Raw genomic sequence first — 12469 nt, forward strand, 5'->3', positions numbered from 1 at the left:
ACTTGAAAGAAGATTGGATTCGTTTCTTTTTATGTAATTGTTTAGTGGTAGGCTTGAAGCATGTTGTCTTGTTGGTTTTGCAATGATGATACTATTACCCAGCTCATTATGTGACTTCCCTTTGTGGGTTGTCATGATATGAACTTCCCCTACTCTTTACGTAGTTAATTTAATTAGGGTGGCATGCTTTGATTCCATGTTGACACCTGTAGGCTCCATGGTTTCTTAAATCAATTGATGTGCAATTTTCAACCTTTGTAGTATTATATCTATGTTATTCATGCAGTTTCCACAATAAAATTGCACCGATCTTAGTTTGTGCATGCCCATCAGTTGTAAGCAAGAGCTTTGGCTTGATAATGCTTCAGTATTAAAGATGTTGCCCTTGAGAAACTCACATCGAACATTCAACTCCTAGCTACTTCATATTACTGCTTTGTGTGCCCAATGTGTACGTGTATGAGAAATACGCCAACAAGAGCGAACATCATCCATAGTTACAGAACTATGTAGGGGACAAAAGAGTTAAATTTAACTGGTGTCAGATTTTTCATGATATCGTTCTTTTTTGAGTTGGTGGCTTATTCACTAACTAGCTTTCCAAGCATTGTTGGACTATCTGGTAACTGCTAACTGAATATATGGATATCCTGTTATTTGTATTGTCCATGTCGCTCAAGCTTATGCTTGTGCTTTGGATTCATATTATTATTGCCATTCTTGAAAAATTGCATGTTGTCTTCTTGAATGGGTTACTGAGTGGTTCATAGTGTTTATCTACCCTAAACGTTTTCACACTTATATATTTTGTTTGCTTTGTGTTGTGGTATGTTCATTAGAGAGAGACCTGTTGTTTCTTTGAATATCACAGGAGATGATAGGCAAGTCACAGGCCGAGGGAGGGAAGTTGATGCACCACATGTAGTCCTTGGGTTGTCAAGCTGAAAGAAGTGGGAGACTGCGATGATCTGGCATCCCTGTTTGGCTACTATGATTCGGTGGACTCACAGCGCGATGATAGTGGTTTGGCTGCAACTGTGGCTGTGGTGTCCGCTATTTCCTTGGTTTTGGTGAGTCCCTGACCCCTCCCTCCTCTATCTCTCTCCCTGTTTAGGTATATGACTCCATTTCTTTATTAAGAAATTTCCTGCTGCCTATGCATGGTTATGAATGATTGCTTCCTGCCTCAAAATATGTCGCACCTTCGGCTCAACTACAATTTATGTCGCACCTTTCTGATTCTTCGATGTTTCTGTGCTGGTTAGGACCTTGTGCTACTTGGGTTTGCTATTATGGTTTGGTAAATATTTAGGATCTTGACATGCTACTGTATATGGTGTAGAAGTTGATATGAAATGACATATCTTTTTATCACACTTTCTCTAGTTTTTGGAAATGGCCCATGTCTAAATTTGAGAGGATCCCTATGTAGTTTTGAACCTTTGTAGCATTATATCTATGGTGTTCATACAGTTTCCATGATAAACTTCCACCGATCTTAGTTTGGACCTCTATATGAGGACATGCCCATCAGTTGTACACAAGAGCTTTGGAAGCTTGATGCTTCAATAGCAAAGATGTAGCCCTTGAGAAATTCACGCCGACGATTCAACTCCTGGCTCTTTCATATTACTGCTTTATGAGAAGTACACCAACATGAGTGAACATCATCCATAGTTAAAGAACTTTGTAGGGGACAATAAGGGTTATATTTAACTTGTGTCAGATTATCTCATGATTTATCCCATGCTGTCGTTCTTTTTGTCTTGATGGCTTATTCACTAACTAGCTTTGTAAGCATTGTTCGGCTATCTGGTAACTGCTAATGGAAGACTATCTGGATACCCTGTGATTTGTATTGTTTGTGTCGTTCAAGCTTTTCCTTGTGCATTGGATTTCATATTATTAATAGTCCATTTTCTTGTAAAATTGCATGTTGTCTTCTTGAATGGGTTCCTGAGTGGTGAGTATTGTTTATCGACCATGCACATTTTTACACTTATATTTTGTTTTTTTGTGTGGTATGTTCATTAGAGAGAGACCTGACTTGGTGTTTCTTTGAATATCATAGGAGATGATGGCTAAAGGGGGCAAGTCACAGGCTGATGGAGTGAAGTTGATACGCCACATGTAGTCCTTGGGTTGTCAAGCTGAAGGAAGGAGAAGACTGTGCGATGATCTGGCATCCCTGACGATTTGGTGGACTTGCAGCGCTATGATAGTGGTTTGGCTGCAACCATGGCGTTGGTGTCCACCCTTTCCTCGGTTTTGGTTAGTCCCTGACCCCCCTCTATCTACTACTCCCTCCGTTCCTAAATATAAGTCTTTCTAGAGATTCCAACAAGTGACTAGATACGGAGCAAAATGAGTGAATCTACACTCTAAAATATGTCTACATACATCCGTATGTTGTTGTCCATTTGAAATGTCTAAAAAGACTTATATTTAGGAACGGAGGGAGTACATGTGATCTGAGATGACCTGGCCATTGAGCTTGGCTTGATGGTCATAGTCTGCTTCCATTCATTCTTCTCTTTGCGGAGTCTTCATTGTCGGCAAAATGGTACTCTTGACGAAGTGCATTATGCAATTGGTTTCCCTGATCATCATCATTTTGAAATAGAAGAGGCGGAGTACATGAGTAGGTATGTGTGTGAAAACGGAACAGGTGTGAGATCTAGTCCAGGTAGCTAGCTAGCTGCAAGACCACCTACTCCTGAACCCGAACCAAGCAAATTGCAAATTAAGGTTCAGTTTCAAAAACACAGGAATCTGAGCAGTAGTACGAGCAGTATAGTTGGTGGAACCGTTTGTGTTTGGTCACCTAATTTAGTTAAAGCTCATGCTTAATCTAATCCCTAAATGAGATTGTTAATTAGACAGACTGTAATTGGCATCTGTACTGTGTGTTGTTGGACATGAACTTGTTACATTAGTGTAGTAGCTATTTTTGGTCCTCTATAAATCATGCTATTGCGCTGGGCTGTGCTGGTTGGTTTCTAGATTTTGATCAAGAACTGTGGTATTCTGACATGGTTGTTTCTAGTTGATATTGTGTACTAGACTAGATGATATTCTAACCAAGGAATGTGCAATGTAGGTGCTATGCAATGTGTATTTTCATTCTTAGATGATGATGGATGCTTGTCCTCTTCTTGAGTGGGTTCCAGAACATAGCGTTTGTTTGTTGTTCTTGTTTGGTCAAAATGTGCTCCTGCCTACTACATGGTATCTGAGGCATAATTCTTTTACCTAGTAGAGGACATTTTTTTAGCACAAAGGGATCGTTTTAAGTATGTAGCAATTATATTGGCCCTCCTAATTTAAGTTTCTGAGATGATTTTGCTTCATTTGTTTCGCTTTTGTGTTTTTAATACATCTTGTCTCAGTGAAGAGCTCTAGACCATAGGAAGTGTCGTATGACACTGTACAACAGCTCTTCTCTGCAGCTGCAAGTGTCCATCCTTACATGATAGCCTCTGTGGTTTGGTCTTGGATGGAAATACCCATTTGCACATGCTTGTTCAGCCGTGTGGTTGATTTTAAACGGGTCTCTGAGTGGTTTTATTGCAGGTGCTTTCTATTCTATTTCTCTTAACTAGATTTTTGTCAACAATTTCTTTATTTGCTTGGGCCTGAGACTAGCCACAATGGGTAGTAACATAGAGTAGTAACATGCCCATGTTACTACTCTATGTTACTACCTCTATAGTGGGAGTAACATATGTGTGGTAACATGCAACACTTCATTTATTAGGCTATAGACTCATCTTGCCTTGATATGTGTGATGTTACTCATACTAGTAGTAACTAGCTATGTTACCACATCTCTCTCTTTCTTCATTTATTGCTTGCCACATCATCTATTTTATCTAGATATATGTGATGTTACTACCTATGTTACTCCCATTGTGGGTAGTCTGATGCCAAGTCTCCGGTAGCCTTGACTGGAGATGCTACATTGTGTCGAGAGAGAATCTTGGACGTTTCACATTTGATAGGAACATGTGGCTATTATTCAGTCGGTACACTGAGCCGTTTTTGTGATTGGAACTTCCTGCTTGGCATACTTAGTTGTAGTATAGTATTTGTTGTAGTTGATTTGAAATTTGGGAACTCAATGACGATGATGATAAAACTAAGGCTTGTTTCTCAAAACATTCGCAGTTGTCGCCTAAGAGTTTTGCCTAAGAGTTTTTGCCCTGCCAGGCTTGAGAGCTAATGTTGCTAATTCCTTCCTTGAATGTCTGAGCGATGTTAATTTCCCCAGTTTAACCATGCTTTTTAATCTCGGAAAAATAATACCATAACAAGGTGTCTCTTTTGGTAAATAATTCACTCAGTGCACTAGGAACCTACCATGTATTGGCGGCCCATTTAACACATCCCTTCTTTGTATACATATATTGTGCATTCTGAAACTTGTTATCTGCATCATCCAGATGGAAGCGGCTCGATTGAGAATGCCATGCCAGGAAGGAGATCACCATGCTGTTCCCTGAGGGTCACAACTGTATCTATAATGCCTAAGGCGTTCTCTTCTCCAGAACAGAGGAGGGTCCCAGAGAGGTCAGAACCTCATGCCTCTCTCTGTTTGCATTGCTCTGCTTTGCTTCCAGATGGAATCACCAGCTATACCTTACAGTCTTAACCTGACATCATTTTAATTACTTGTGCTGACAAACTGAACATGGTACTTCTGCCATCATAATTTCATGCTAGCCTGTTAGTATACCTGCTGTCTAGTTGGCGGCACTGATGCATCATGTCAGAAATAATTAAAGAACACTCCTAGACTCTACTGGAATTGACCATCTTCTTTGGGCGAGGCACAGGTGCAAGATACAATTGGGATCCAGTTCTGGGCTCGCAGGCATAAGCGAGAGCTAGGAGGATAACTTAGCAGGCATGCATGAGACCTCCAATCTATGTGTGTTTGATTTAGTTTGTCTCATTTATTGTCCGCCATGTTGGTGTGTCTGAAACGTATGATCAAAGGTAGATATATCTTTTGATTCTTTGTCTGTGTTGAACTGAGCCTAGTACTCGATGTTGATGAAGGATGTGTGGCCAGGACCATCGTGCGCTGAGACTGGCTGTTTAGTGCATGTTGATTTGTACCACTATATTTGCTGCTTTATCGTTGCGTATAGGGCTGCTCCAGGCTTTTTGTATGCTCTACATGTTTGTTTATTACTTCATTTTTAATAGGGAGGCTTTTATCTTCTGCAAGTGTTACGGTGGTGACTGGCCTTTATAGAAATGCTTGTTGATCGGTGTCATAGTTTCCACAATTGTTGTTTAAGTTCTAGCATTCATTCTAATATTTTCTATGAAAGAAGTGGTAATCTTTCCTGCATTCCTCTGATACATTGCTTTTGGAACTACTAACTTTTTGCGTGGAATGCTTTTGGAGCTACTTGTGCACTACTCTCATCTATTTGTTTTATTTCCACAGGTAGTGTGGAGTTTGATGGTGATCCTGCTGTGTTTGCTACTTTGGTGGCAGGCTATGTGACCAGTTTGTCAAGATGATGCTGTTGTGGCGCATGCAACACTTGGTTTCTGACTTGGGTTGGCGTTGGCCGACTATTGGTTGAACATGAATGTCTATTTGCCATTCTGAATGTTAGCTCAGCTCAGTATGTATGTAACTGGTATTGCTTGGCTGTGTATTCTCCAGTTTGATGGCGATCCGTCTCCAGTTTGTCAAAGATAATGGTGTTGTTGCAGCGCTGCCAAAATGTCGAGCTGCTACCAGTTTGGGTGGTGGTGGAATGTTGTAAACCGTAGAGTTGGTTTGTCATTTGGTAGTAGTTGTAAACTTTGGATTGTACCAGCAGCAGATTGGCTCTGTTGAATCCTTGCTTCCCATGAAATATGAATGAATGTCTGCTTCATGAATGTTGTTAGCTCGTTGGTTCATTTCAGTATATAATAAGTAGTGCAAACTAACTGGTGGTATTTGCTGGTTGTCTGTCGTGTCTTTTGAAACCAACCAAAATACCCATAGGTGGCCTATCTAGTCCCCTGCAAAGCAAAATGCTACTGCAATCCTCAAAGCCACGTTTGAACAGAACAAGCAACTGGCAGTTGTTCATCAACTTAATATGTATGCATCTCTTTTCAGGATTTTAGCTGTTTTCAAACTTGCCACTAGAAACTGGAGCCATGTTAACCTGGTCATGGTGTTTACTGTTATGAAAAGCACATATCAGGTAGTATAATATACTCCCTCTCTCTCACTTTATAAAACGTGCGCGTACCTCTAGGTTATCAATTTGACCAACTTAATAGAGGTCATATATTACAAATAACATACCATTATAAACTTCAGATGTTCTACTTTCAAACGGTATAATTTCTGTGTTATATAGTTTTTATTACGATGAAAAAATGGCAACCTAGGTATACACGCGGGACTTGCAAACTGAAACGGAGGGACTAAGACTACCTACAGTGGGAGTAACATAAGTAGTACCATCACACATATCTAGATAAAATAGATGGTGTGGCAAGCAATAAATGAAGAAAGAGAGGCATGTAGTAACATAGCTAGGTTACTACTAATATGAGTAACATCACACATATCAAGGCAAGATGAGTCTATAGCATAATAAATGAAGTATTGCATATTACCACACATATGTTACTCCCCACTATAGAGGTAGTAACATAGAGTAGTAACATGAGCATATGAGCATGTTACTACTCTATGTTACTGCCCATTATGGCTAGTCTAATACGAGTCTTACATGAGCAAATGTGAAAGGAAGAAAAACCTAGCTAATAAATCGGAATTAGTGTAAAAGCCCCTATGGATTGGAAACAACCTGGCGTTATTTTAGGCAGTACCGGTACTAATTAGGAAACATGTGGGTCCTCCGACCTGATCGAATCGTTTTCCTCCTCGAAATAAAGCACTCAATCAATCCTTCCCAAAACCAAGCATGGGGTGCGCGTGCGGGGGTGCGCGTGCGACTTATTAGCTAGAAATATTCATTCTTCCGCGCGCGGGGTGCGCGTGCGACTTAGGACTTGAGACGATGTTTTCCTTGGTTAGTCGTCGCTGGTGAGGTTTGATGGACAAGCTCGCTACTGTCCGCGTACTTTTCTACATCCGTGCTTCACGACGCCTTCCTACCACCGTCCATAGACTTAGGAGTGATCGAAGTCACCGAAAATTCTCTATAATGAACAAAGTCACGCTACTACCGAGCTTAACGAGTAGCTCACGAAACTCGCAAGCTCGATCATTTAACTCGTTAGTGTTAACGAGCAAAAATTGCTGCTTGGCTCGGTTCATTAAGAAAACGAGCCGAGCTCAAACGAGTCGAGCAGCTGAGCACTCATTAGACTCACCTAGCTTCGAGCTTTTTGTCCAGCCCTACCCGAGACGGTCGGTCAGGCACGCTGCTCACCCAAGGAAATGTGTGTTTTGTGTTTTCATTGACATGTGGGACATCACGTGAGCAAACCGACGATAGGCAGATTCCCTCGTCTGTCACGCGTCGGCTGAGTTATTATAAGAGGGAGAGTAGGCTGCTCAGAAGAAAAAGAAAGAGAGGAGGTAGAAGAGATAAAGGGCCGAGTTTAGATATACACACAATCCAAGAAATTGATGAGAGCGTAAGTGGGTCATATGTTAATATAGTTCTACATCCGTCCTTATATGTTGACCCCTTTTGTATTTCATGTCAAATTTTGACCATATATTTAACTAACAAAATGTGTCACCAAAAATTATATCGTTGAATTTGTATTTGAACATAGGTTTCCATGGTATAGGTTTTTATGACATGCATTCACATTATATTATTTAAATATATGAAAACACTAACGCCCACACATGTGGGCGTTAGACAACTCACCCACACGTCTCCATCGTCGTCCAGCGCCTTTTGCACGAATCTTGGCATGAAAATGCTGATTTTGTATGTCACGTAGGACAACTCGTGCCACGCACCACTTCTGTTCCCCATCTCCCACGACTGCCCATTCTCCCACTCTCCCACACCCAAGCTGTCATTTGCCATGTTTTTGAATGGTACATGGCAACTGCCCTATTTGTGATTGTAAGCAGATAGCAACTCTCTTTTTACCCCGAACATGTTATTGTTGCCACGTCTGTTTGTAGCGCTACATGGCAACTGTCTAGTGTTAGTAGGTGGCAACTCCTAAAGATACCACCATCGCCCACATGCCCGTCTCCTTTCCCACACACGAAAAGCTATCAGTTGCCATGTATTTTGCAGGGTACATGGCAACTGCCCTAGCGTGCTTATAAGCAGATGACAACTCTCTTTTTACCCGAAACATGTTTTTGCCATGTTTTTTGTGCTACATGGCAACTGTTCAGTGTTAGTAGGTGGCAACTCCTAAAGTTTTTCAAATCATGGTAACTGTAGTAGACCAGACCATACATGGCAACAGCTGCAGTTGCCCAAAAATGGCATCCGGCACTTGACCTAAGATGGCAACTGCAGTTGAGCAACCATGGCAACTGTAGTTGTCCGACATGGCAACTGTAGTTCAGCAACATGGCAACTGCAGTTCAGCAACATGGCAACCGAAAAGGTCCGGACCATGGCAATCGCGGCGCGACGCGTGGTTACTGACACACGGGGCGTGTGGCTCGCAGGCGGGGAGGGGCGACGGCCGAGACGGGTCGTGCGGGCCGCGCGCTCGCTCGCCCGGACGTGCTCGTGCGGAGCGATCGCGCTGCACCGGACGTGTGGGCTATGGCTGCGCGCGCCCGCACGAGGTCGTGCGGGCGGGGTCGTCTCCGTGCAACACAGGGCGTGCGGCACAACCATCCGATACACTACACGTGTGGCAGTTATCGGCCTCCTAAATATATAGTCAAAATTTGACACTAAATACGAAATACGAAGGGAACAATCAATCAGACAGAGGTAGTACTATGGGCGAACCGCCTCACCTTTCTTTCGACCGCGCCGCTATTCGACTCGCGCGCTCCCGAAAATTCCCCGCCTCACTCGCGCCCTTCCTCCCGCCATGAGCACCTCGTCCGGCCGCCGCTCCTCGCCGCCGGCCTCCTCCTCTGGCCAGAAGCGGGCGAGGGGCGACGACGATCCCGGCACGTCGCTTGTTTCCACCTCCGCCTCCGCCCCCGCCCCGGCCCAGGACCCTCGCCGCGCCTTCGCCTCCTCCCTGTTCGCCGATTTCGGGAGCTACATGTCCGCGAAGAACAGCAAGCTCTCCGCGCAGTTCGACCCCGACTCCGACGCCTCCACCTCCTCCGCGGCGCCCGGCGCCCTGTTCGCGGGCGTCTCCATCTTCGTCGACGGCTTCGCCGTCCCCTCTAGCCGCCGGCTCATACTGCGGTCGTGTGATTCCGTCGGATTTTGTTGTAGCTTCATCGGTGGAGGCTATGTCGATTTCTTCCAATCTTATTATTGTTTGGGGATTGGCAGGAGCTGAAGGAGATTATGCTGAACAACGCTACTTCTCGAGGCACACGGTGACGCACATCATCTGTACACACCTCCGGGAGAGCAAAATGCGGAATATGAGGTAGTAATACAAATGGAGGCGAGTGAAAAAAATTTCTGTGTGTGTTGTCCTTGATATGGTTTCTGCTTAATCCAGAGCATTCAGCAAGGGTCTTCCTGTTGTCAAGCCGGGGTGGGTGGTGGATTCCCTTGCAGAGAACCGGCTCCTTAGCTGTACTTTCTTTCCCCCTTCCATTTTTGTAACAAGCCTGTTAGCGCTGAATGATTTGCTTCATTATTGCAGCTTTTCCTTAGTGTTTAGTTAAACCATGTTGCTAGTTTTTGTTGTTGTATAATAATAGGTTTGGTTGAGTTGTGAGTTGCATCAGTGTATGCTGAGCTCAAACATTGCTTGGGATGAAATACAGGGTACTTTGCTAAATCATTAATATTATTTTGCTGCAATGAACAAACTATTCTTGGAAAACGTCGTTTATTCACTAGAAGTCCACAGGCATGTTAAATGGTTATGATCTACAGTTATGCCAAGTTACTTTTGTGCACATGTTTCCTCAGCTGTGATGCAATTAGTAAGATCATTTTCTCCAAATTTTAAATATATGAAATGTAGCCATATTTATCAATAAATAGCAGGTGCTAGCACAATGGGCAAACTTTTTTAATTGAGCACAATGTTAATTATTATGGAAATATTCAATTCTTTGCTTATTCCCCCCTACGATAATTTTATTTATTCTCATTGAAGGTGCTTATATTTAATTCAGTAGAGCACATGTATAGCCTGTGAAGTTTTTTTATGGCACCTATAGTTTTTATGCACTTATATTACTTCATTTGTTCTTATACATATGTTTCTGTTTTCTTATTTTCACTTAGGGGTTCCATACCAAATAAGTCAGCATAATTCTTCAAGCCGAAAGCAGATGAAGCTTTCTGCTTTCTTTTTTGAGAAACAAAATGGAATGCGGCGTCAGGGCAATCAAAATGGTGAAAACAAAGACCTTGAGTTCTTGAAGGGCAGCTTCGAAGGGCTCAAGGGATACGCTGTGGGCCGGATGACCAAGAGTCGTCGCGGCAAGCTCTACATCGACGATGCAAACTGGGGCCCCGACGCCGGCTCAATTGAGTACGGGTACCGGGTCCCCTTCGGCGGAATTCATGTTTTCATTGGCACGGTTGGTGAGCCGGGCCCTGAGCCGGATCTCTGCGCTGATCTCATCGAGACGGCTCAGCGTGCACGACCCGCCCGGGCCCGGCCTGCCTTAAGGCGCGCGTTTGTGGGATGTATCCATGGAGGGCCCTCTGATCTATCTGGGCCTGGTGATGAGGCGGCCGCTGGCTCTGACGGCGAGTCGGCCACCGATGAGTCAAACTTGTTGTATCAACTTCAAGATGGGAGGCTCATGGGTTGTTTCGATGGTGACAGTATTCCGGACCCGTTTGAGCCGCTAAGTCAGGTTGGAGTCTTTATGGCTGGCGCACAGCCTGTTCAGAACCCCGCTGCCGGAGCGGGAAACCCGGTGCCTTCTCCGGCTCAGGTACTGATGGATCTCACGGACAAGATGACGGCCCTGTTAACCGCCACGGTTGACCCGGCGGATCAAGCTCAGCATGATGCGAAAGTGGCACAGTTAAAATTGGATCTAGTGAAAGCTAAGGAGGAGCTTGCAGCGGAAGGGATCAGGATGGCTGCAGAGAGGGCGGCTCTCGATGCCCAAAATCAGCTAATCCAAGCGCAGTCCTTCCAACTCACGATGGATCAGAACGCGTCCAATGAGGTCATGAGAAGGAGGCATCAAAAGACCCAATCTCGACTCCCTCCGGTTTACCATCCACGCAACCTTTTCAACACGCCAGCTGCAGGGTCTAGTAACCCGCCAGGGGTCATAGTGCCCGGGTCTGGAGCCCCTATTCAGCCACGAGTAATGGGGCCTCCCCAGGTGCCCCCTGCCCCGCCTCAGTACGTGCCAATACCCCCGGGTCATTATAATAACCCGCTGGAGAACATGGTCGCTGCGGCAGCACGGCTGGCGGCTCTCCCAGTTGACGGCGACTCTCCGACGGCTATTGAAACCCGCCGGGTCAGGGAACTCCTTCAGACAGCTCTGGCGCAGCAAGAGGCGTACTCCTACAGCCGGGACAGGATCCACTCGACCCCTCGTCCAGGCCAGAGCCCGAGTTACAGCCGGCACATGGTCTCAGCAACCGGCTCAAGTAACGTCCGACGCCATGACCCGCCCCCTGGCCACGGCCCGGCTCATAATGGAGCCTTTCACGCAGCAGACCAGGACAGAGCGCGGCAAGAGGCGGAGCAAGTGCCTCAATTGACGGCTTACCAGATCCCCCGGCTTATCCGACGACTTCCGTCGACGTAGGCATCCCTACCAGGACCGGGGGTGTCCCTTGTTTAGTGCCAACTATTCGTAATGAACGTCTACCTAAGGACTAGGAAGGTGCCTAATTACACAGCTGACTTACAACCCGCAGCCTGGATCGAGAGTTACGAGATGGCCATGGAACTACTGGGGGTCAGTGAGGCGGCAATGGCCAAGTACTTCACCATGATGTTGGATGGGACTGCCCGCACTTGGTTGAAAGGGCTACCACCGAACTCCATCGGGTCTTGGGCTGAGCTGAAAGCCCGGTTCATCCAAAACTTCAAGGATACCTGCAGACAGTCGATGTCAATTGTGGATTTGACTAACTGTAAGCAGCAGGAGGGTGAATCCACGACGCATTGGGTTCGCCGGGTCAAGGAGATCATACATTCGTCAGATAAGATGGATGCCGGCTCTGCAGTCTTAATGCTGGAACAGAATTGTCGTTTCGTGCCCCTGAAGATGAAACTCGGGCGGCTTAAGCGCGACTGCAGTGATATGGGTACACTAATGGCGGCTCTTGTTAAGTACGCCGATTCTGATGGTACCAAGGATCCCCCTTCAGATGATGAAAGGGCAGGGAAGGGAAAGAAGAACGGCAACGGCAAGGGTCTT

General features: G+C 45.1%; 1 non-coding gene and 2 pseudogenes across 1 annotated transcript; all 3 read left to right on the top strand.

The window, feature by feature from the left end:
* Positions 1-3382: 3382 nt before the first annotated feature.
* On the top strand, positions 3383-3563 carry LOC123171756 (small nucleolar RNA Z112). The gene has a single exon (XR_006485381.1). It is a non-coding gene; the product is annotated as a small nucleolar RNA Z112 (small nucleolar RNA).
* A 354-nt stretch (positions 3564-3917) lies between these two features.
* LOC123171783 (uncharacterized) lies at positions 3918-4055 on the top strand (annotated as a pseudogene).
* Positions 4056-4121: 66 nt separating this feature from the next.
* Positions 4122-4255, top strand: LOC123171653 (uncharacterized; annotated as a pseudogene).
* The last annotated feature ends 8214 nt before the right edge of the window (positions 4256-12469 follow it).

Source organism: Triticum aestivum, chromosome 7D (assembly GCF_018294505.1).
Source record: "Triticum aestivum cultivar Chinese Spring chromosome 7D, IWGSC CS RefSeq v2.1, whole genome shotgun sequence".
Classification (NCBI taxonomy): domain Eukaryota; kingdom Viridiplantae; phylum Streptophyta; class Magnoliopsida; order Poales; family Poaceae; genus Triticum; species Triticum aestivum.